The following is a 22,996-nucleotide window of genomic DNA, read 5'->3' on the forward strand; positions in this document are numbered from 1 at the left end:
GACTTGCCATTTTACCTAATATCAAATTCTTAGGCAGAAACCTAAAGAGTTGCAAAAAAATTGTGGCAAAAAGTCTATTCCCACATTACTGATGATCATTTCCACTATTTCTAAAGTTTAGAGTAGTCACTGCTGTTGGAGCAGAATTCTCTGATGAAGTAATAGGAGTACTGTGTGAGCTTGACGGCTGGGGTAGAGAAAATGCAGGGGTTAGGAATGGATGCAGGAAAGGAGCTGCACGATGCACAGTGGCTATGTGCATGTTGAGGTTGCATTTCTGGTTGGTACGATATGGGCAATTACGGCAGGCATGAGGCTTCACGCCAGTATGGATGAGTGAGTGTCGGCGCAGCAGCTGGCGCTGGTTCTTGCCGCTGAATACTTTACCACAGATTTCACAAGCAAGGCCACTTGTCCTGCCTGGGGACACCCGACCTACCTGCAATACAAGCACCGGCTTCAGATATTGTCCCCTCTTATCCCAAATGTCAACTCACTGAACCTTAACAAAACCATCAAACTCTACGGATCATGTCATCTATAAAATAGACATTAACCACTTAAGACAAACTTCGGGTCATGAAGTGTTGTGTAGAATTACACACATACAATACCATCAAGTTTCTTGGAAAGAATCCAACAAAAGGATTAAGCAAGTTGTGAAACTACATATGGTATTACTTTTTATAAGGAATTATGTAAATACGCATGTACTGATTACCGTTTATAATACTTGATCTGCGATCTTCACAGAAAGTAAGTCTCACCAGATATTAATTATAGTGCAAAGTACACTGCCACTATAAATGAGGTGAAGGGAAGAAAACAAAGACAAGAAACGTGATGGGAGGAATGGAAGATAAGAAATGTGATGGGAGGAATGGAAGATAATGAAGGTGATGGGAGGAATGGAAGATAAATAGGGGGATTGAAAAATGAAAGATAAAGTCTGGCTGATCAGGCCTTCATCCAGCAGGAAGCCTGGTCTGGGACTGGGCCCTCAGGGGCACTGACCCTTGAAAACATCCATCAGGTACCAGGAGGGCGAGGTGACGAATGGATGATTAATATATGGAGCGGAAAAAATAAAAACTTAGGTAGACTATAGGAAGCAAGTGATGAGGAAGTTGAGGGAGGAGCATTGCTTCACACTGCTGACACCTGTGATCACCTACAAATGACAAGTCTCTGGAGAGGTACTCATCAGTGACACTTGACATCCTGAAACTGTTAAGAAATGTCTAGAAACTTCTGACACTCATAAAAACACACACATCAATTAGAAAGAGGAAGTCAACCTAGCACACGTGATCCGTGAGGAAAATAGAGCATCAGTAAACATCACTAACACCTACTTTACTGCCTCGCCTGCCTGCCTTACTATCAGAGGCAGCTTCACATCACGTCAACCTCTCACAAAACTGCAACTTTCTTTCCCATGTGAAGACGAGACCTCTTGCAGTACACAAGTAGGAATGGAAGAAGATACAGAGAAAAAGTTAACCTTAAGCTGAGCAAGACAATGTTTCACTAACCAACTAGGCACAACATATATACAGTACAGATACACACAAAATCATAGAACACACAAATTTCTTGCACTCCGCCATTTAACAACTTCATGGCCTGTGCCATAGTTCTACAGCTTTGAAGCCAGTGATTGTGCCACAGTACTATGCCAAAATTCTAGTGGCTTAAAATCTAGCGAGAACCGCGTTAGGCCTACATATGAGAGAATGGGTCTGCAATGTCAGTGTGCATAGCATACAAAAAATCAGAGCGCGTGCACTGCATTGTGGCAACACCATCTCAGTACAAAGTACTTGACTCACCATGCCTCACAGTAGGAAAGATCTCACTCCCCAGTGAATTGGGAATCTCCTCTTCCCATGTGACAGTTCAAACACAGATGGAAGTGAAAAGGAATTCTATGGTTTTGAACAGTGACATGGATTTTGATTTTCTTGCTCTAGATGACTATTCAAGTAGTGACAGCAAGGAAAAATATTCGCCAGTGAAGTATCAGTTTATATAATACAGCATGCTGTCTCGTGTGCTGTATGCAATTCCAAGTGGACAGAGAACATCCAATGGCCTACACTAGGAACAGTGAAAGTGATGATGATGTGGCTACAATTGGGATGGATAATATACCACATGCATCAATATTTGGTGGTGGTACCATGCGGGATGTGACACCAGCAACAGGCCACACTGGTGGCCACACTGTTGACTCAGCACATCAATGGCCCAGAGCATCCTCAACCACCCACACACCACAACCAGCTACTAATATCCAATATCCACCAACAGACAGCATCAGGGATTGGCAGCAAATTGCAAATTTTGTGCTCAATCCCCATCAATTTAATGACAATCACAGTGGAATTCTGCTAAACTGTACCCTTGGGAACATTGCAAGTGAACTGGAATTCTTGAACTATTCTTTGACCAGCCCCTGATGGAAATTATTGTCAGGGAAAGTAACAGATACTTTGATTAAACCATGGTTAACACAGTGATTTCACTACAGTCACGACTACACCGGTGGAAGGCAACAACTGTGGCTGAGATGTATTTGCTTTTTGCCACAATAATGCTTATGCCACATGTGTATAAGTATAATCATACTGATCCAGACTCTCTAATTTCCACTCCAACCTGCAGTGATTTTATCCCAGTCAACAGATTTTCCTACTGTTACGTACTACACTTCTCCGACAAAACAAAACCTGACAGAAACGACAGGTTATACAAAATTAGGAATGTGTTATGCATTTGAAACAAAGGTTCAGAATGTATTTTTATCCATTGACGAATCTTGTTATTTATGAGTCTGATTTTACTCAAAGGTAGACCATCGTTCAAGAAGTATATATACTGAGCAAGAAGAAATGCTTAGGTATGAAGTTGTTTGTGTTTTGTGATTGTGACAGTGGTCTTGTACTGGATCTAATTATGTTCATGGGAAATAAAACACTACAAGATAAAAGAAGTTATTGGGTATCTCTGGCTATGTGGTGAGAACAATGATGGAACCTTATCTTGGAAAGGGGCATACATTATATACTGATAACTGGTACACAAGCCCCTTACCCACTGATTTCCTGCGAGTGAGTAGTGTGGTACAGTGCTGGCAAATCGCAAGCATATGAGCAGGTTCGATACAGGCACTCGTAGAGGTGAGGCGCAGGTGTTTGCTGCCAATGGCATTACCATGGTATGACGAACAAGATGTCACAATGGTGACACCCATTCACCGTAACGAAATGAAAGACAGTGGCAAAGTGGATAGCATGACCCATGAACCTATTGTAAAAACCTGTGACTGTACTTGGCTACATACTCAATATGCATTTAGTGGACAAATGTGACATGCAAATTGGGATTGACGATTGTGCTCGCAAGAGTTATGAGTGGTACATGAAACTCTTCCATCTTGTAGTCATTTCCCTACTAAATGCACGTAATATGTACCAAATGAAGACCAGCATCAAAACCACCGTATGGTGAATTTTGTTTGTAGTCAGACAACATATTTAACCCTTTCAGGGTTTCAGACGTACTACTACGGCTTACGCACCAGGGTTTTTGATGTACAAGTACGCCTAAATTCTAGTGCCCTCAAATCTAGTGAGAGAAAGCTGGTAGGCCTACGTATGAAAGAATGGGTCTATGTGGTCAGTGTGCGCAGTATAAAACAAATCCTGCAGCACACAGTGCATAATGAGAAAAAAAAAATGACCATGTTTTTGAATTAAAACAGTGAATTTGCACTGTATTTTCGTATGGTATTTATTGCTGTATTCTATTTTTTCTGGTTTCATTTTATAGAATGGAAGACATATTACAGAAATTGAGATGATTTTGACTGGTTTTACAATGAAAAGTACCTTGAAATTGAGCTCAAAGTACTAGAAATGTTCGATTTTTACTAAAGTTCAAAAGTAACAAATCATGCTAAGCGTCCAATACACGTCAACTGGTGAGTCTAATATTCTTTCACAAGTGCGCTGATATTATTTATACCATTTCTACACTAATGCAGTAGTCTGCATAACAGTAAATCTTCTATTTTTTGCGAGAATAAAAATTCAAAGTGGAAAGCAAAAGAATGTAAGAAGGTCGTGGGGACGTGACTAATGAACAGAGGAAATGTTATTTTAGTGCCAGGAATGTCTTTCTTGTTTATTCTGGACCCTATTTGGAAATTTGCATCTTTTGAAATTTGTGTGAAACTGGCAAAATTGCTAAATTCTGCCCACCAGGCTCTGGTGGCCTGGTGGTTAACGCTCTCGCTTCACACGGTGAGGGCCTGGGTTCGATTCCCAGCCAGAGTAGAAACATTGGACGTGTTTCTTTCCACCTGTTGTCTATGTTCCCCATCAGTAAAATGGGTACCTGGGTGTTAGTCGACTGGTGTGGGTCGCATCCTGGGACACTGACCTAAGGAGGCCTGGTCACAGACCGGGCCGCGGGGGCGTTGACCCCCGGAACTCTCTCCAGATAAACTGTATTGGATAGTTGAAATTGGTATATGGGTGGTTTCTTGTATTCATTTGATAGAAAAAAATGGAGTTCTAGCGAAATTGTTATGATTTTTGTCGACTAGTACAGTGGAATTGGCCAAAAATAGGGCTCAAAGTGGGCAAAATCGCCGATGCGTAAACATCGAGACCGCTAACTTCGCGAGAGCATAATTCCGTAAGTTTTCCATCAAATTTCATACTTTTGGTGTCATTATGACCGGGAAAAGATTCTTTTCACAAGAATTTTTTTTTTTTTTTTTTAAATTTGGGCGACCCTGAGAACAAGTCTGGGAGAGGGCCTGGGGACCCTGAAAGGGTTAAGTACCAGGTCACACCTGCAATAAAAACTGCCCATGAACTATCACCAAATGCCTTTATTGTTTAAGGCATGATGATCACTTCTTAATACAACTTCCTCCTACTAAGAAGTCATGGGATCAGAAGAGATGTTTTGTCTGTGCACATACCAAAAAATGGCCACAAAAAATACAAAGACACAAGTTTTATGTGCAAGAGTGTAAAACACCGCTGTGACAGTTACAGCAACATGTCCAGTGACTACATATTTATATGATGGCACATTAGTAATATGCAACCTGTTTGTGTAAACAAGTTTTGTAAACAATATACTGAAGACAATATTAGTGCAATTACTGTGTTGCATACACTGTGTATAAACATACATTATGTGTACATTTATACACATTGGTTTCAGAGGCCACAAAAGTTACTGAAAAAAATAAAATATTAGAAAAAAGTACCAAAATACAGTTATGTAACAATTATGTAAGTGTATTTTTGTAAGTGTATTTTTGGGGGTCTGAAACGGACTATTCTAATTTACATTATTTCTTATGGGAACAAATTCGTTCGGTATCAGCACTCAAACAGCCTTCTGGAGCGAATTATGTTCGTAACTCGAGGTACCACTGTACACAAAATAAATAATATGGAGTATGTGGCAGTCACTGATGTTACCACCAGTCATTTTTTGTCAACTTCACGCCTCCATAACTCGGTAAGTACTGATGGAATTTTTTTTTGTTTCATTACCTTCAGTAAAATGAACTCTCTCATTCCATAAGAGAATTTTTTTTTTTTTTTTTTAAATTCTTGGACCCTGAGAGCAATTCTCAAATCAGGAGTCTGGGCCCTGAAAGGGTAAAGGCCTTCAAACAACTTCCTTGGTTCATTTTTGACCATATCTGACATAGAAAAAAATATCCTGACCAACAAAGGATAAAACACAAAATACACACACTAGCAACTACTTCACAAGATCCTTTACAGAGGATGTCAAAACATGAAAGTCACCACAGCTGACACACAAACCTTGCAGACATCAACAAACTTCAACAGTGATGAAAGGAAAATAACAAAGTTCAAGAGTGACAAATTCCAACTGCTTAGATATGAAAAGAATGAAAACTCAAAATGAGAACGGGATACAAAACACAGTAAAACTGTCTCATAATATGTAAGGAACATGTAAAAGACTTTAGACTAATATCAAATAACCATAAGTTTAGTGCATACAATATGGTAAATGCTAAAAGTTGAAAAAAAAAAAAAAAAAGACTGGATAATTAAAAAAACTTCAAAATGAGAAATTACATCAATGATGGTTGAATGTGAATATGCTAACATTTATGAAAAGGTTTAGGGTAAACTGGTTTGCCAGGACCGAAGCCTGGAAATAAGAAGTACAGTGACTACACTCTTTGAGCTAGGAGGGGTGAGAATTCTACTGCTCAAGAGTCATCTAAATTGCAATCTCTCAACACTTCTGAGAAGACAATTATTAACCTGTAAACGGTCCAAACGTATATAGTATACGTTCTCTCCTGTAGTGCCCCAACTTTTTTGATAAAAAAAAAAAGTCATTTTTTAATAGGAAAACAGAGCATATGATACCCAGGCATCCCTAATTATTTTAATATGGCACACAGTGAGTGCTAACACCCATTCTCTCATGTCTATGCGACTCAGGCTTATCGTGGCAATGTTGAATGTATGACCAAAAAAAACGTACACAGTGGACCCCCACATACCGTTGGCATCACATACCGTTTGTTCCGCATACCACTCACTTTAATCGCAAAAATTTTGCCTTGCATACCGCTCAAAAACCCGCTCACCGCTGTTCGTCCGAGACGCGTCCAATGTGCGCCTTAGCCAGCCTCACATGTTCCGCCGGTGGCATTGTTTACCAGCCAGATTCCGCGGTAGCATCCAAGCATACAATCGTAACATTTCGTATTATTACAGTGTTTTTGGTGATTTTATCTGGAAAATAAGTGACCATGGGCCCCAAGAAAGCTTCTAGTGCCAACCCTACAGCAATAAGGGTGAGAATTACTATAGAGATGAAGAAAAAGATCATTGATAGTATGAAAGTGGAGTGCGTGTCTCTGAGCTGGCCAGGTTGTATAATGAACCCCAATCAACCATCGCTACTATTGGTGGTACAGCTGCTGCTGCTGCTGCACTGTCAGCTGCTGCTGCTGCTGCTGTAGCATCGTCTGCTGCTGCTGTAGCATCGTCTGCTGCTGCTGTAGCACTGTCAGCTGCTGCTGCTGCTGTAGCATCGTCTGCTGCTGCTGTAGCACTGTCAGCTGCTGCTGCTGCTGTAGCATCGTCTGCTGCTGCTGTAGCACTGTCAGCTGCTGCTGCTGCTGTAGCATCGTCTGCTGCTGCTGTAGCACTGTCAGCTGCTGCTGCAGCATCGTCTGCTGCTGCTGTAGCACTGTTGTTGGTGTGGCTTATTGAGAATATACCAAGAAACAATTAACCCCAGAGGATTTTCCACCCAGGATAACCCAAAAAAGTCAGTGTCATCGAAGACTGTCTAACTTATTTCCATTGGGGTCCTTAATCTTGTCTCCCAGGATGCAACCCACACCAGTCGACTAACACCCAGGTGAACAGGGAAAAATGCCTGGAACTAGTGCTCATATTGGTGAATTTAAAGCCAGCAAAGGTTGGTTTGAGAGATTTAAGAATCGTAGTGACATACACAGTGTGATAAGGCCTGTTCTGGAAGAAAATGCCAAACAGGACCTACAGTACTCAGGAGGAAAAGGCACTCCCAGGACACAGTGTCTCATCAGTCATTGCTGCATCTTCAATAAAGGTAAGTGTCATTTATTCTTCATTTAGTAGACTAGTACATGCACAATATATACTGTGCATGTACTACTCTACTATTGTGCATGTATCCTTCTCTTTGTGTGTAGGAAAATGTATATTTCATGTGGTAAAATTTTTTTTTTCATACTTTTGGGTATCTTGCACGGATTAATTTAATTTCCATTATTTCTTATGGGGAAAATTCATTTGCATACCGATTATTTCGCATAACAATGAGCCTTCTTGCACGGATTAAAATCGGTATGCGGGGGTCCACTGTATATACGTTTGGGGCACTAACACTAAAAACGTATATATACTCCCTATGAAAGCAAAAGACTTGGCAGGAGATGCAGCATTCCCCCGATGAAAAGCAGGAGTGCCACGAGTACATTGAGAAACAGCACAATAAGTGTCCATGGCCCAAGACTGTTCAATTGCCTCCCAGTGTACAAAAGGGGGATTACCAATAGACCCCTGGCTGTATTCAAGAAGGCACTGGACAGGCACCTACATTCAGTACCTGATGAGCAGGCATGCGGCCAGCAGTAACAGCCTGGTTGATCAGACCCTGATCCACGAAGAGGCCTGGTCTCAGGCTGGGCCACAGGGGCGTTGACCCCTGAAACCCTCTCCAGATAAACTACAGACACGTTTGGACCGTTTGCGGGTTAAATGAATGATGGTGAATGCATTCTTGGCCACTCTACTTTGGTGGGAGACATCCGATGTGCCAATGTGGCGGGAAAATAATCAACAGATCTTAACTACTACAAACATCTTAACCCTTTCACTGACCAAACCCCCAAAATTAATATTGCTTTCTGGGTTAGATTTTTTTTTTTTAAATTATGAAATGCTAGAGAATCCCTGTCTGAAGGCATGAAATCTGATGTAGAACTTAAGGAATTAGGCAAGAGTAATGTCAGCAGTCAAGGCACAATTTACACATCAATGATGTTACCCAATATGATTCCTATTTTAAGCCCATTTCCATTGTTCAATTTGACCAAATTCTTATCTATTTTCCTAATGTGAATATCATTCTATCGAATGAGCACAAGAAAATGCCCATTCAACTATCAAAACTACACTACAAAGTGCAGAAAAGTCAGCAATTTAGCCAATTTTACACAAAATTAAAAAAAAAATCAAATTTAAAAATAGTCCAAAAAAAAACAATGTGAACATTCCAGGCAATAAAACAACATCCCCTCTATTCATTTATCACCATTCATTTATCTCCATTCAAAGCAGGTGAAATTGCAGATCTAGAGAGTGTACAGAGATCCTTTACTGCACGTATAAGTTCTGTCAAGCACTTTAACTACTGGGAATGCTTGGAAGCACTTGACTTGTACTCGTTGGAATGCAGGAGAGAGAGATATATCATAATCTACACTTGGAAAATTCTGGAAGGAATGGTCCCAAATCTGCATGCAGAAATCACTCCCTACGAAAGCAAAAGACCGGGCAGGCGATGCAAAATACCCCCAATTAAAAGTAGGGGCGCCACTGGTACACTAAAAGAAAACACCATAAGTGTCCGGGGCCCAAGACTGTTCAACAGCCTCCCATCAAGCATTAGGGGAATTACCAATAAACCCCTGGCTGCCTTCAAGAGAGAGCTGAACAGATACCTAAAGTCAGTGCCAGATCAGCTGGGCTGTGGCTCGTAAGTTGGACTGCGTGCGGCCAGCAGTAACAGTCTGGTTGATCAGGCCCTGATCCACTGGGAGGCCTGGTCATGGACCGGGCCGCGGGGGCGTTGATCCCCGGAATAACCTCCAGATAACATCACCCGGCCTCTCCTATATTATACTTGATTCCCATTTTGAATTCATTATCTCGAAAAAAAATTTCAGATTTACCTCATTTCCCAAACAATAAAATAAAACCAGGAGTGATTGGTCATGGCTTATTAAAGACTTATTAAACACCCATAAAATAGACTGTGGACTGCACGGGGGGGGGGGGTTTTACCGGTCGACAGGAAAACGGGCAAAAATCGAATCCACTACTTTACAGCCCAATTTCAAGCTATTGCTCATCCAGAAACAACCAAAATCATCTCTATTTCAGTAGCATATCTTCCTTTCTATCAAATAAGGCTAAGAAACAGCAATAAAACCATTCTTGGAAGCTCCTTAAATTTTCTATTGTAAACCAGACACAAAGTGAGTGTTTTGCTTTTCCTATCATGCACCAAGTGGGGGCCAGCTCTCTTTTATGCTGTACATTCACTGCACAGACCCATTCTCTCATCGTATCTATGCCAAAATTTACACCTCATAGTTTATCTGAGGGGGCTGTGCTCAAAATGTAAATTGACACTAAGGGCCCTGACATCAGTGACAGATCTACATAACAGCCTATCAATAGGTTAAAGAACTTGCATTGTACTCTCTGAAATGGCAAAAGAAAAGATGCACCTGATAATTAAATTTATACAGGAAAGACACATGACTGTAGGTGTAAAGTCTAAATACTACCTTAATAACTTATTGTGAAGAGTTGAAAGGAAATGTAAAATAAGCCCAGTAAAATACTGTACAGGAGTGACATGGGCACAATTGGAGAATGCTGTATTATCAGTAGATCAAAATTCTTCAAACTGCAACCTGTAGATATCAGAAATATTAAGAGAATAAATATAAAAGCTTTCAAGAGGGAACTGGCCGACAACCTCCGTAGTGTGCCACAGTACCCAGGTTATGACAACTCTGTGTGCCAGTAGGCAGCCAACAGCAACAGTCTGGTTGAACAAGCAATCAACTGGGAAGCATGGCGTCAAGACAGGCTTCGAAGATAGAACCCTTAAAACTGATCAAGGATGTGTTACAAGTAATGGGTAAATAGGTTATGATAAAACAAATAAGAAATATTATTGCTCAGGAATGCAACTCGAATCATAACACAGGTTTATATGAGAAAATAAGTTTCAAGTTACAGACACTTAGACTTATACACAACTTGAAGGGTTATAACACTGAGTGTGCACTGTATTAACCCTTTGACTGTTTTGGTCGTATATATATGTCTTACAAGCCAATGTGTTTGACGTATATATACTCAAAAATTCTAGCAGCTTCAAATCAAGCAGGAGAAAGCTGGTAGGCCCACATGTGAGAGAATGGGTCTGTGTGGTCAGTGTGCACCATATAAAGAAAATCCTGCAGCACACAGTGCAAAATTAATAAAAAAAAATTCCGACCGTGTTTTTGGATTAAAACGCCAACATTGAGGTGTATTTTTGTATAGTTTTTATGGTTATATTCTCGTTTTCATAGTCATATTTGATAGAATGGAAAACATATTAAAGAAACAGAGGTGATTTTCATTAGTTTTACTATGAAAAGGACCTTGAAATGGAGCTCAAAGTAAGAGAATTGTTTGATTTTTGCCGATGTTCAGGAGTAAACAAATGATGCCATTGTCTAATAAATGTCCAACTAGCCATTCTAACATGCAGTCATGAATAAGTTGATTTTATTTATACAATTATTACAATATTGCAGTAGTCTGCATAACAATAAATCTTCTATTTTTTTGTTTGAATAAAAATTCTGAATAGAAAGCAAGAGTAATATCAGAGGGGCCTGGAGACGTGACTGATGAACAAAGAAAATGCCACTTTAGAGCCAGGAATGTCTGCAATGTTCATTCTGGACCCTATTTTGAAATTGGCATATTTTTTAATTTGCATGAAATTGGCCAAATTATAAATTTCTGACTACTTTATTGGGTAGTTGAAATCGGCAAATGGGCAGTTTCCTGTACTCAATCGATAGAACAAATGGAGTTCTAAAGAAATAGTCATGAGTTTGGTAAACTGGAACAATGGAATTAGCCAAAAATAGGGCTCAAAGTGGGGGGAAATCGTCAATTCGTAAATGTTGCCAAGGTCACTAACTTCGCGAGAGGATAATTCCATAAATTTTCCATAAAATTTCATACTTTTGGTGTCATTACCATCAGGAAAAGATTCCCTATCATTTCATAAGATTTTTTTTTTTTTTTTCAATTTTTTTTGATGCCAGGAGACACCTCAGGATTTGGGGTTGCAACAGTCAAAGGGTTAAAAAAAATCTGGGACTATTTAGTACCTTGTGGGAGCACCAGTTCAAATGAGCACCAGCTAGAGCCAAGAGTGTGGCAAACACCTGGGTTTCACTGATTTCATGTAGCATTAACTCTCCCATTTTAAGAGGAAAGTGATGTTGACCCCGAGTTTAGTGGCTTTGAGGTGGATGTGGCCATAAGCGGTCGAGGAAATATCAAAAAACCTCGATAATAACCCATGTGCAACATTTGTAAAACACCTTTTCAGAATGTCTTATAACCTATGCCCTAAGTAAAGAGAAACAATTCTGGAACGTAATACATGTTCAGCAGGCTGGCTGTTTGGCTGGCCGGCTGCTGGCAGCCTGGCTCCGTTTGCTTGTCTGTGTCTATGTCTATATCTGTGTCTGTCTGTCTGTATATCTTTGTCTCTGTATCTGCCTCTATCTCTTTCTGTCTCTGTTTCACAGGTACACATAAATGCAAGTATACATAGTGTAAATTACCTAGGATAACCCCAAAAAATCCAGACAAAGTGCTATACTCTGCTTGAAGATATGAGTAAACGTGATGACCCAGTCTTGTGGCTCTCTCTGAGACAGAGAGCTAGACAGATAGACAGGCAGGGAGCTTGACAGACAGACAAATAGACAGACATGTTTCTGTACCAGCAAAAACAAAGAGTGGACTGAGGCTTGTTTTTCATGCTTCAAGGGAACTTATTATTATGTATTATTATTATTATTCTCTTCTTCTTCTTCTCTTTCTTTTTCTTCTTCTTTTTCATGTTCTTCTCCTTCTGCTTCTCCTCCTACTCCTCCTCCTTCTTTACTTCCACATAACCAAAACATTGCTGGGACCTATAAATACTTTGTATATATTCCAAGACAACAATGAATGGCCAAGGCAGGTGTAAATGTCCACCTGTCAATGTGTTTGTGACAATTTGAGTACAATTTCAGTACCTAATACTTGTGTCAGAAGAAAGACTGGTTATGAAATGACAAGAATTACGATAAATTGTAATTATCAGTACATAAAAATTATACAAAATATGAAAAATAGAAAAAAAGGTATATCGGCAACACTTCTGAAAGTGGCAGGACTCGATGTTGTTGTCACGTGAGCATCCAGTGCCAACTTGTTGGCCTCATATCTCTGTAAGTACTGACCCTATTTTCTTTTTTTATCTTATAACACTTAGAAAAATGTGCTCTTTATTTTCATTAAAAAAAAAAAAAAGATTGCTTTTATTTTTCAAAATATTCAGGGCACTGGGGTAGTGAACGTATATATACGTTTGGACCGTTTACAGGTTAAACTGGAGAGCTTCCTGCACTAAGTGAGAAAATAAAATTTCTAGTAGTGTACTGTACATCAAGCATTCTAAACATTTACAACTGATACCAAGTGTTAGCAGCTAACAAGACAAAACTTACCAGCAAGGTAACAGAAACAATTTATTGCAGCTATACATATTTTATTACAGCACTCATTTTTTCATTGTAATTCGCAGAAACATTCCTTATAATTTTACAAATACACCTACCAACTGACTTACAACCTGCTCGACTTACAACCACTCGACTTACGACCGTGTTTTTTATGCCAAATTTCTGGGAAATAAACAACTATTTGTGTTGTACACAGTGTTTATCCTAAACCTTACAGTATAAAATACAGTACTAACAACATAAAAAGTAAAGTAAAACATGAAATACCAAAATAAAACAATAAAATAAAGTCATTACAAAAATGTTTTGTTGATATTCAGTAGTAAAGTTCGACTTACGACCATTTCGACTTATGACCGGTTTCTCGGAACCGAACTCGGTTGTAAGTCGGATGGTAGGTGTATATATAATTTAGTTTCTAATAATACAGTAAGATTTCCATCTTATTATAAAGTAGGTGATCAATGAACACCAAAACAAACATATATACTCCAAGCTAAGTACACCCAAAAATGGCACTTACTGTAGATATATATTTGAAGTGTTAAAGTGCACTAAAGGAAATAGCAACAGACACACACATTATGGGGTTCACCTTCGCTAATGTTTTGCATGGGGCAATAGCAATTTTTCAGTGAGTCTCTACTCTTATTGATGCAAATACAAATTTTTAAAGCTCTTTTCCTAGAGGATCACATTACGAAAGTTTAACCCTTAAACTGTCCAAACCACTTAGTACCTTGTGCGAGCACCAGCTCAGTAAGAGTGCCAGCTAGAGCAAATAGTGTGGCAAACACCAGCAATTCACTGATGTCATGTCATATTAACACTCCCCTTTAAAGAGGAAAGTAAAAATAATATAAGAAAGCAGGAACACTGCAGTAGGCCGGTTCGCCCATACTAAGCAGGTCCTTCACAAATCCAACCCACTAACAGAATAAACACTACCCCAAGCAATAACCTTTCATAATTCTATTTACTCACATGCATGTCCCACTCAAATTAAACCCCTCTCACTCGTGTATTTATCCAACCTAAATTCGAAACTACCCAAGGTAGGACCTTGGGTAGCTTCAAAATGAGATTGGACAAATACAGTGGTCCCTCAATAATCGTCCGGCCTGAAAGTCATCCATTTCGGAAATAGTCCTGTTATTTTGTCTAAACATTGGCTCGCAAGTGGTCCATTAACTCGCTAATCGTCTTTCAACCTGGACACGTACTGACGGCTCTGAGCCGTTCCCAGCCAGTGTGCCATTGTTTATCAGTGAGCGACGGTCCCCTCACGTGTTCATACAAAATATTTCATAATATTCCATTCATTTTAGTGCTTGCAAGTGCTAAATAAGCTACCATGCCTCCAAAGAAAGCTCCTAGTGTCAAACCTTTGGTAAAGAAGGTAAGAAATACGATTGAATTTAAGAAAAACATCAATGAACAATATGAAAGGAGCAAGAGTTTCAGCAGGAAGAACAACAGATCGCAGCTCAGAATCTTGCTGCAGAGGAGGAGGGAGAGAGATGGAAGAAGGTGCCTTCTTCAGAAATTAAGGAGATTTTTGAAATGAAATGTGGGTTAGGATAGAAAGATTTATGGAGAAACATCACCCTGAGAAGGATGTTGCAAGCCATATCAGCAACTTGTACAGTGACAGTCTTGGCTCATTTTAGGGAAGTTTTAAAGAGACACCAAAAACAGAGCTCTCTGGACAGTTTTTTTTTTTTTGCAAGACAGGACACCAGTGACTCTCAAGCTGGTCCTAGTGGCATTAAGAAACAGAGAAGAGAAGTAACCCCAGAAAAGCACTTGGTACATGAGGTGTTGATGGAAGGGGATTCCCTTTCCAAACAGTAATTCAATTTCTCTCCTCCTCCAGTCTTCCATACACTAAGAAGAATCGCCAATAAAGGTAAGTGTTATGCTGTTAATGTTTCATTCATCATCTCCCATTGTATTCTTTATGTACTACATCTATATTTCATGTAAAAAAAATTTTTGTTTTAATACTTCTGGGAGTCAGGAACGGATTAATTGTATTTACATTATTTCTTATGGGGAAAATTGATTCGAAAATCGTCTATTTCAATAATAGTCCCACTTCCAGGAACGGATTATGGACGATAATTGAGGGGCAACTGTATATGAGTGGGAGGAGCATGTATGTATATAGTACAATATTTTACGATGTCTTCATGTGCAGTGGAACTTTGATGAGTTTTTTCAGATACGAGCTGTACCTGAGTTGATTTTTTGCTCTGAGTTACAAGCCAACATTTGAGTTACGAGGCAGCTCCCCCCCCTCCCCCCTCAAACCAAAACTGGACACCTCGCTTGTTTATCTATGATTTCATGCTTTAACCCTTTCAGGGTTTTGGACGTACTAGTACGGCTTACGCACCAGGGTTTTTGACGTACTAGTACAGTAGGGGCCCGCTTTACGGAGTTTCACTTTACGGCGTTCCGCTAATACGGTCATTTCAAATTACAGTGGACCCCGCATACCGTTGGCACCACATAACGCTTAATCCGCATACCGCTCGCTTTAATCGCAAAAATTTTGCCTCGCATACCGCTCAAAAACCCGCTCACCGCTGTTTACCTGGAGAGAGTTCCGGGGGTCAACGCCCCCGCGGCCCGGTCTGTGACCAGGCCTCCTGGTGGATCAGAGCCTGATCAACCAGGCTGTTGCTGCTGGCTGCACGCAAACCAACGTACGAGCCACAGCCCGGCTGATCCGGAACTGACTTTAGGTGCTTGTCCAGTGCCAGCTTGAAGACTGCCAGGGGTCTGTTGGTAATCCCCCTTATGTGTGCTGGGAGGCAGTTGAACAGTCTCGGGCCCCTGACACTTATTGCATGGTCTCTTAACGTGCTAGTGACACCCCTGCTTTTCATTGGGGGGATGGTGCATCGTCTGCCAAGTCTTTTGCTTTCGTAGTGAGTGATTTTCGTGTGCAAGTTCGGCACTAGTCCCTCTAGGATTTTCCAGGTGTATATAATCATGTATCTCTCCCTCCTGCGCTCCAGGGAATACAGGTTTAGGAACCTCAAGAGCTCCCAATATTTGAGGTGTTTTATCTCCGTTATGTGTGCCGTGAAAGTTCTCTGTACATTTTCTAGGTCGGCAATTTCACCTGCCTTGAAAGGTGCTGTTAGTGTGCAGCAATATTCCAGCCCAGATAGAACAAGTGACCTGAAGAGTGTCATCATGGGCTTGGCCTCCCTAGTTTTGAAGGTTCTCATTACCCATCCTGTCATTTTTCTAGCAGACGCGTCCAATGTGCGCCCTCAGCCAGCCTAACGTGTGCCGCCCGTGCCATTGTTTACCAGCCAGCCTCCGCAGTAACATCCAAGCATACAACTGGAACATTTCGTATTATTACATTGTTTTTGGTGATTTTCTCTGGAAAATAAGTGACCATGGGCCCCAAGAAAGCTTCTAGTGCCAACCCTACAGCAATAAGGGTGAGAATTACTATAGAGATGAAGAAAGAGATCATTGATAAGTATGAAAGTGGAGTGCGTATCGCCGACCTGGCCAGGTTGTATAAGAAACCCCAATCAACCATCGCTACTATTGTGGGCACCAGAAAGGCAATCAAGGAAGCTGTTCTTGCCAAAGGTTTAACTGTGTTTTCGAAACAAAGATAGCAAGTGATGGAAGATATTGAGAGACTCTTATTGGTGTGGATAAATGAAAAACAGCTAGCAGGAGATAGCGTCTCTCAAGCGATCATAAGCGAAAAGGCTAGGAAGTTGCATGAGGATTTAATTAAAAAAATGCCTGCAACTAGTGCTGATTTGAGTGAATTTAAGGCCAGCAAAGGTTGGTTTGAGAGATTTAAGAAGCGTAGTGGCATACATAGTGTGATAAGGCATGGTGAGGCTGCCAGTTCGGACCACAAAGCGGCTGAAAAATATGTGCATGAATTCAAGGAGTACATAGAGGCTGAAGGACTGAAACCTGAACAAGTGTTTAATTGTGATGAAACAGGTTTGTTTTGGAAGAAAATGCCAAGCAGGACCTACATTACTCAGGAGGAAAAGGCACTCCCAGGACATAAGCCTATGAAAGACAGGCTTACTTTGTTGATGTGTTCCAATGCTACTGGTGATTGCAAAGTTAAGCCTTTATTAGTGTATCACTCTGAAACTCCCAGACTGTTCAGACAAAAGAATGTCCTCAAGGAGAATTTGTGTGTGCTGTGGAGGGCAAACAGTAAGGCATGGGTCACAAGGGACTTTTTCTATGACTGGTTACACAATGCATTTGCCCCCAATGTGAAAGATTACCTAACTGAAAAGAAATTAGAACTTAAGTGCCTTCTGGTGTTAGACAATGCCCCTGGTCATCCTACAGACGTGGCAGAGCGACTTTATGGGGACATGAAATTCATTAAGGTGAAGTTTTTGCCTCCTAATACCACTCCTCTCCTGCAGCCCATGGACCAGCAGGTTATTGCAAACTTAAAAAAACTGTACAAAAAAGCTCTGTTTGAAAGGTGCTTTGTAGTGACCTCAGAAACTCAACTGACTCTAAGAGAGTTTTGGAGAGAGCACTTTAATATCCTCAATTGTGTAAACCTTATAGGTAAGGCTTGGGAGGGAGTGACTAAGAAGACCTTGAACTCTGCTTGGAAGAAACTGCGGCCAGAATGTGTAGACAAAAGGGATTTTGAAGGGTTTGAGGCTAACCCTGAGAGGATTATGCCAGTTGAGGAATCCATTGTGGCATTGGGAAAGTCCTTGGGGTTGGAGGTTAGTGGGGAGGATGTGGAAGAGTTGGTGGAGGAGGACAATGAAGAACTAACCACTGATGAGCTGATACATCAACTTCAACAGCAAGAGGCCATACCTGAGGAAACTGGTTCAGAGGAGGGGAGAGAGAAATTGAAGAAGTTGCCTACTACAAAGATTAAGGAAATCTGTGCAAAGTGGCTTGAAGTGCAAACCTTCATGGATGAAAATCACCCTCACACAGCTATTGCAAACCGTGCTGGTGATTATTACACTGACAATGTTGTGAAACACTTTAGGGAAGTCATAAAGGAACGAGAGGTACAGGCCACTATGGACAGATATGTTGTGCGAAAGAAGTCCAGTGACTCTGAAGCTGGTCCTAGTGGCATTAAAAGAAGGGAAGTAACCCCAGAAAAGGACTCGACACCTCAAGTCTTAACCCTTTGAGGGTCGACAGGCCCTCTCCAAAACTCGTTCTCAGGGTCGGCCAAATTTAAAAAAAAAAAAAAAATTATTTTCTCTTATGAAAAGATAGAGAATCTTTTCCCGATCATAAAGACACCAAAAGTTTGAAATTTGATAGAAAACTTACGGAATTATGCTCTCGCAAAGTTAGCGGTCTCGGCGATGTTTACGCATCGGCGATTTTGCCCACTTTGAGCCCCATTTTCGGCCAATTTCACTGTACTAGTCGACAAAAAACATGAATATTTCGATAGAACTCCATTTTTTCTATCGAATGGGTGCAAGAAACCACTCATTTATGAAATTCTACTATCCAGTACAGTGGTCAGAATTTAGCAATTTTGCCAATTTCACACAAATTTCAAAAGATACCAATTTCCGAATAGGGTCCAGAATAAACAAGAAAGACATTCCTGGCACTAAAATGACATTTCCTCTAGTCATTAGTCATGTCTCAAGGCCCCTCTTATATTCTTTTGCTTTCCACTTTGAATTTTTATTTTCACAAAAAATATAAGATTTACTGTTATGCAGACTACTGCATTAGTGTAAAAAATGGTATAAATATTATTGGTGCACTTGTGAAAGAATATTAGACTCACCAGTTGACGTGTATTGCACGCTTGGCACGATTTGTTTACTTTTGAAGTTTGGCAAAAATCGAACATTTCTGCTACTTTGAGCTCAATTTCAAGGCACCTTTCTTTGTAAAACCAGTCAAAATCATCTCAATTTCTGTAATATGTATTCCATTCTATAAAATGAAACCAAGAAAACTAGAATACAACAATAAATACCATACGAAAATACACTGCAAAGTCGCTGATTTATTAAAAAAAAATGGTAATAGTTTTTTTTTTCTCATTATGCACTGTGTGCTGCAGGATTTTTTTTAGACTGTGCACACTGACCACATAGACCCATTCTTTCATATGAAGGCCTACCAGCTTTCTCCCACTAGATTTGAGGCCGCTAGAATTTATGAGTACTAGTACGTCAAAAACCCCTACGCGTAAGACGTACTAGTACGACGAAAACCCTCAAAGGGTTAATGGAAGGGGATTCCCCTTCTAAACACTAACACTTTCTCTCTCCTCCTCCCATCCCATCAATCATCACCAGATCTTCAATAAAAGTGACCATGGGTCCCAAGAAAGCTTCTTGTGCGAACCCTACAGGAATAAGGGTGAGAATTACTATGGAGATGAAGAAAGAGATCATTGCTAAGTATGAAAGTGGAGTACGTGTCTCCGAGCTGGCCAGGTTGTATAGTAAACCCCAATCAACCATCGCTACTATTGTGTCCAAGAGAACGGCAATCATGGAAGCTGTTCTTGCCAAAGGCGCAACTGTGTTGTCGAAACAGAGATCGCAAGTGATAGATGTTGAGAGACTCTTATTGGTGTGGATAAACGAAAAACAGATAGCATCTCTCAAGCGATCATAAGCGAAAAGGCTAGGAAGTTGCATCAGGATTTAATTAGAAAAATGCCTGCAACTAGATGATGATGTGAGTGAATTTAAGGCCAGCAATGGTTGGTTTGAGAGATTTATGAAGCATAGTGGCATACATAGTGTGATAAGGCATGGTGAGGCTGCCAGTTCGGACCACAAAGCAGCTGAAAAATATGTGAAGGGATTCAAGGAGTACATATTGAAGGACTGAAACCTGAACAAGTGTTTAATTGTGACGAAACAGGCCTGTTTTGGAAGAAAATGCCAAGCAGGACCTACCTTACTCAGGAGTAAAAGGCACTCCCAGGACATAAGCCTATGAAAGACAGGCTTACTCTGTTAATGTGTGCCAATGATAGTGGTGACTGCAAAGTGAAGCCTTTATTAGTGTATCACTCTGAAACTCCCAGAGCGTTCAGGCACAAGAATATCCTCAAGGCTAATTTGTGTGCTGTGGAGGGCAAACAGTAAGGCATGGGTCACTAGGGACTTTTTCTATGACTGGTTACACCAAGCATTTGCCCCCACTGTGAAAAATTACCTAATTGAAAATAAATTAGACCTTAAAAGTGTAAACCTTATAGGTAAGGCTTGGGAGGGAGTGACTAAGAGGACCTTGAACTCTGCTTGGAAGAAACTGTGGCCAGAATGTGCAGACCAAAGGGATTTTGAAGGATTTGAGGCTAACCCTGAGAGGCGTATGCCAGTTGAGGAATCAATTGTGGCATTGGGGAAGTCCTTGGGGTTAGAGGTTAGTGGGGAGGATGTGGAAGAGTTGGTGGAGGAGGACAATGAAGAACTAACCACTGATGAGCTGCTAGATGAACTTCAACAGCAAGAGGCCACACCTGAGGAAACTGCTTCGAAGGAGGGGAGAGAAATTGAAGAAGTTGCCTACTTCAAAGATTAAGGAAATCTGTGCAATGTGGCTTAAAGTGCAAACCTTTATGGATGAAAATCACCCTCAGACAGCTGCTGCAAGCCGTGTTGGCAACATGTACACTGACAATGTTGTGAATCACTTTAGGAAGTCATAAAGGAACGAGAGGTACAGACCTCTATGGACAGATATGTTGTGCGACAGAAGTCCAGTGACTCTGAAGCTGGTCCTAGTGGCATTAAAAGAAGAAGGGAAGTAACCCCGGAAAAGGACTTGACACCTCAAGTCCTAATGGAAGGAGATTCCCCTTCTAAACACTAAGACCATCAACTCTCTCCCCTCCTCCCATCCCATCAATCATCACCAGATCTTCAATAAAGGTAAGTGTCATGTAACTGTGCATATCTTCTTCAGTTTGTGTGTATTAAAATTAATATTTCATGTGGTAAAAATTTTTTTTCCATATTTTTGGGTGTCAGGAACGGATTAATTTGATTTCCATTATTTCTTATGGGTAAAATTAATTCGCATAACGATAATTTCGCCTAACGTTGAGCTCTCAGGAATGGATTAATAGCGTTATGCAAGGGTCCACTGTATTGGATAGTTGAAATCAGTAAATGGGTGGTTTCTTGTACTCATTTGATAGAAAAAACGGAGTTCTAGCGAAATAGTTATGATTTTTGTTGACTAGTACACTGGAATTGGCTGAAAATAGGGCTCAAAGTGGGCAAAATCGCCGATGCGTAAACATTGTCAAGACCGCTAACTTCGCAAGAGCATAATTCTGGAAGTTTTCCATCAAATTTCATACTTTTGGTGGCATTATGATCGGGAAAAGATTATCTTATCTTTTCGTAAGTTTTTTTTTTTTTTAAATTTGGGTGACCCTGAGAACAAGTCTGGGAGAGGGTCTGGGGACCCTGAAAGGGTTAATTCCATGGAAATCAGTCTCTTTTTCTTCTCAGCACTTTCCTTTACACTTACTTTCTTAGGACCCATGCTCAGAAAAACGATATTTGGCCAAATGACTTGTCAAAAATGTAAACAAAGCATGAGAAAACTGCTCCCACAGCGAGGTAAACAGTGAACTGAGTTGGTAGCGTTCATTATTATAATAATACTAATAATAATAATTATTATTATTAGTGGTTATAATTATTTTAGGTAACTAGAGCACAGATCAAATTCCCCAGATCAAGAAAATATGTTAGATAAATACACGAGTGGGTGTCAGTTGGACCTAACCAGCTTGTGCTAGGTCTGATGCCAAGCTCTTTCCTTTAGTGGATGACTTGACTAAGTGGGTCATTGGTCTAAGCTGGGGGGGTGACATGAACCTGCCTTGCATGGGCCAGTAGGCCTGCTGCAGTGTTCCTTCTTTCTTATGTTCTCATGTATTCGGCTGGCTGGCTGGCTTTGGCTGTCTCTCTGTCTGTATCTGTCTGTCTATCACTCTCACATGTACACATAAGTACAGTTATTATACATAGTGTAAATTACCTAGGATAACCCAAAAATTCCAGGCAAAGTGCTATACAGTGTTTGTAGATGTAAGACAAAATAAACAAGACACAAGTAATACGCATTTTCACTTTTTGCTTGCTCGGCAATCAAAGAGCAGCCGGTAAACCAAAAGCCAACAGGTTTACAAGCCCCTCCCTGAGACAGAGGCAAGCAGATGGAAAGACAGACAGACACACACGCACACACGCACACACACGCACACACACACACACACACACACACACACACACACACACACACACACACACACACACACACGCACGCACGCACGCACGCACGCACGCACGCACGCACGCACACACACACACACACACACACACAGGAAGACATATAAGCAGAGCTAGCTAGACAGACGGATAGACAGACACAGATAGAGAGACAGACCATTTGTGTGTAACAGTGAAAACAAATCCAGCAAGGGTTCCCTGGAGCAGTGCACATTCATCAAGTGTCACTTGGCTGTCAGCAGTTTACGGACACTTGTCATAACACCATTTTTCAAGGAGTTTCATATATACTTCAGGCACACACATGCAGACAGAAAGAAAAATAAGCAGAGCTAGACGGACATACAGACTCAGACAGAAAGACATGTTTGTGTATAACAGTGAAAACAAATAAAGCAAGGGTTTCCTGGAGAAGTGCACATGAAATTGGCTATGAAATCACAAGAACTATTATAAATTGAAACAATCAGAACACAAAAATGATATAAATTATAATAAAAATGGGGAAAAAGGTATATTGGCAACACCT

At 40.6% G+C, this 22,996-nt stretch overlaps 1 long non-coding RNA gene across 1 annotated transcript in view; it reads right to left on the reverse strand.

Moving 5' to 3' along the window:
* The window catches only part of LOC138850967 (uncharacterized), a 31,987-nt gene that overhangs the window by 7,014 nt on the left and 1,977 nt on the right, over positions 1-22,996 (reverse strand). The window contains exon 1 of the long non-coding RNA XR_011391835.1: positions 16-22,996. This exon is cut by the window's right edge and continues 1,977 nt beyond it. This is a non-coding gene — a long non-coding RNA (uncharacterized lncRNA). The remainder of the gene's footprint in view (positions 1-15) is intronic.

This window comes from Cherax quadricarinatus, chromosome 10, assembly GCF_038502225.1.
Source record: "Cherax quadricarinatus isolate ZL_2023a chromosome 10, ASM3850222v1, whole genome shotgun sequence".
NCBI lineage: Eukaryota > Metazoa > Arthropoda > Malacostraca > Decapoda > Parastacidae > Cherax > Cherax quadricarinatus.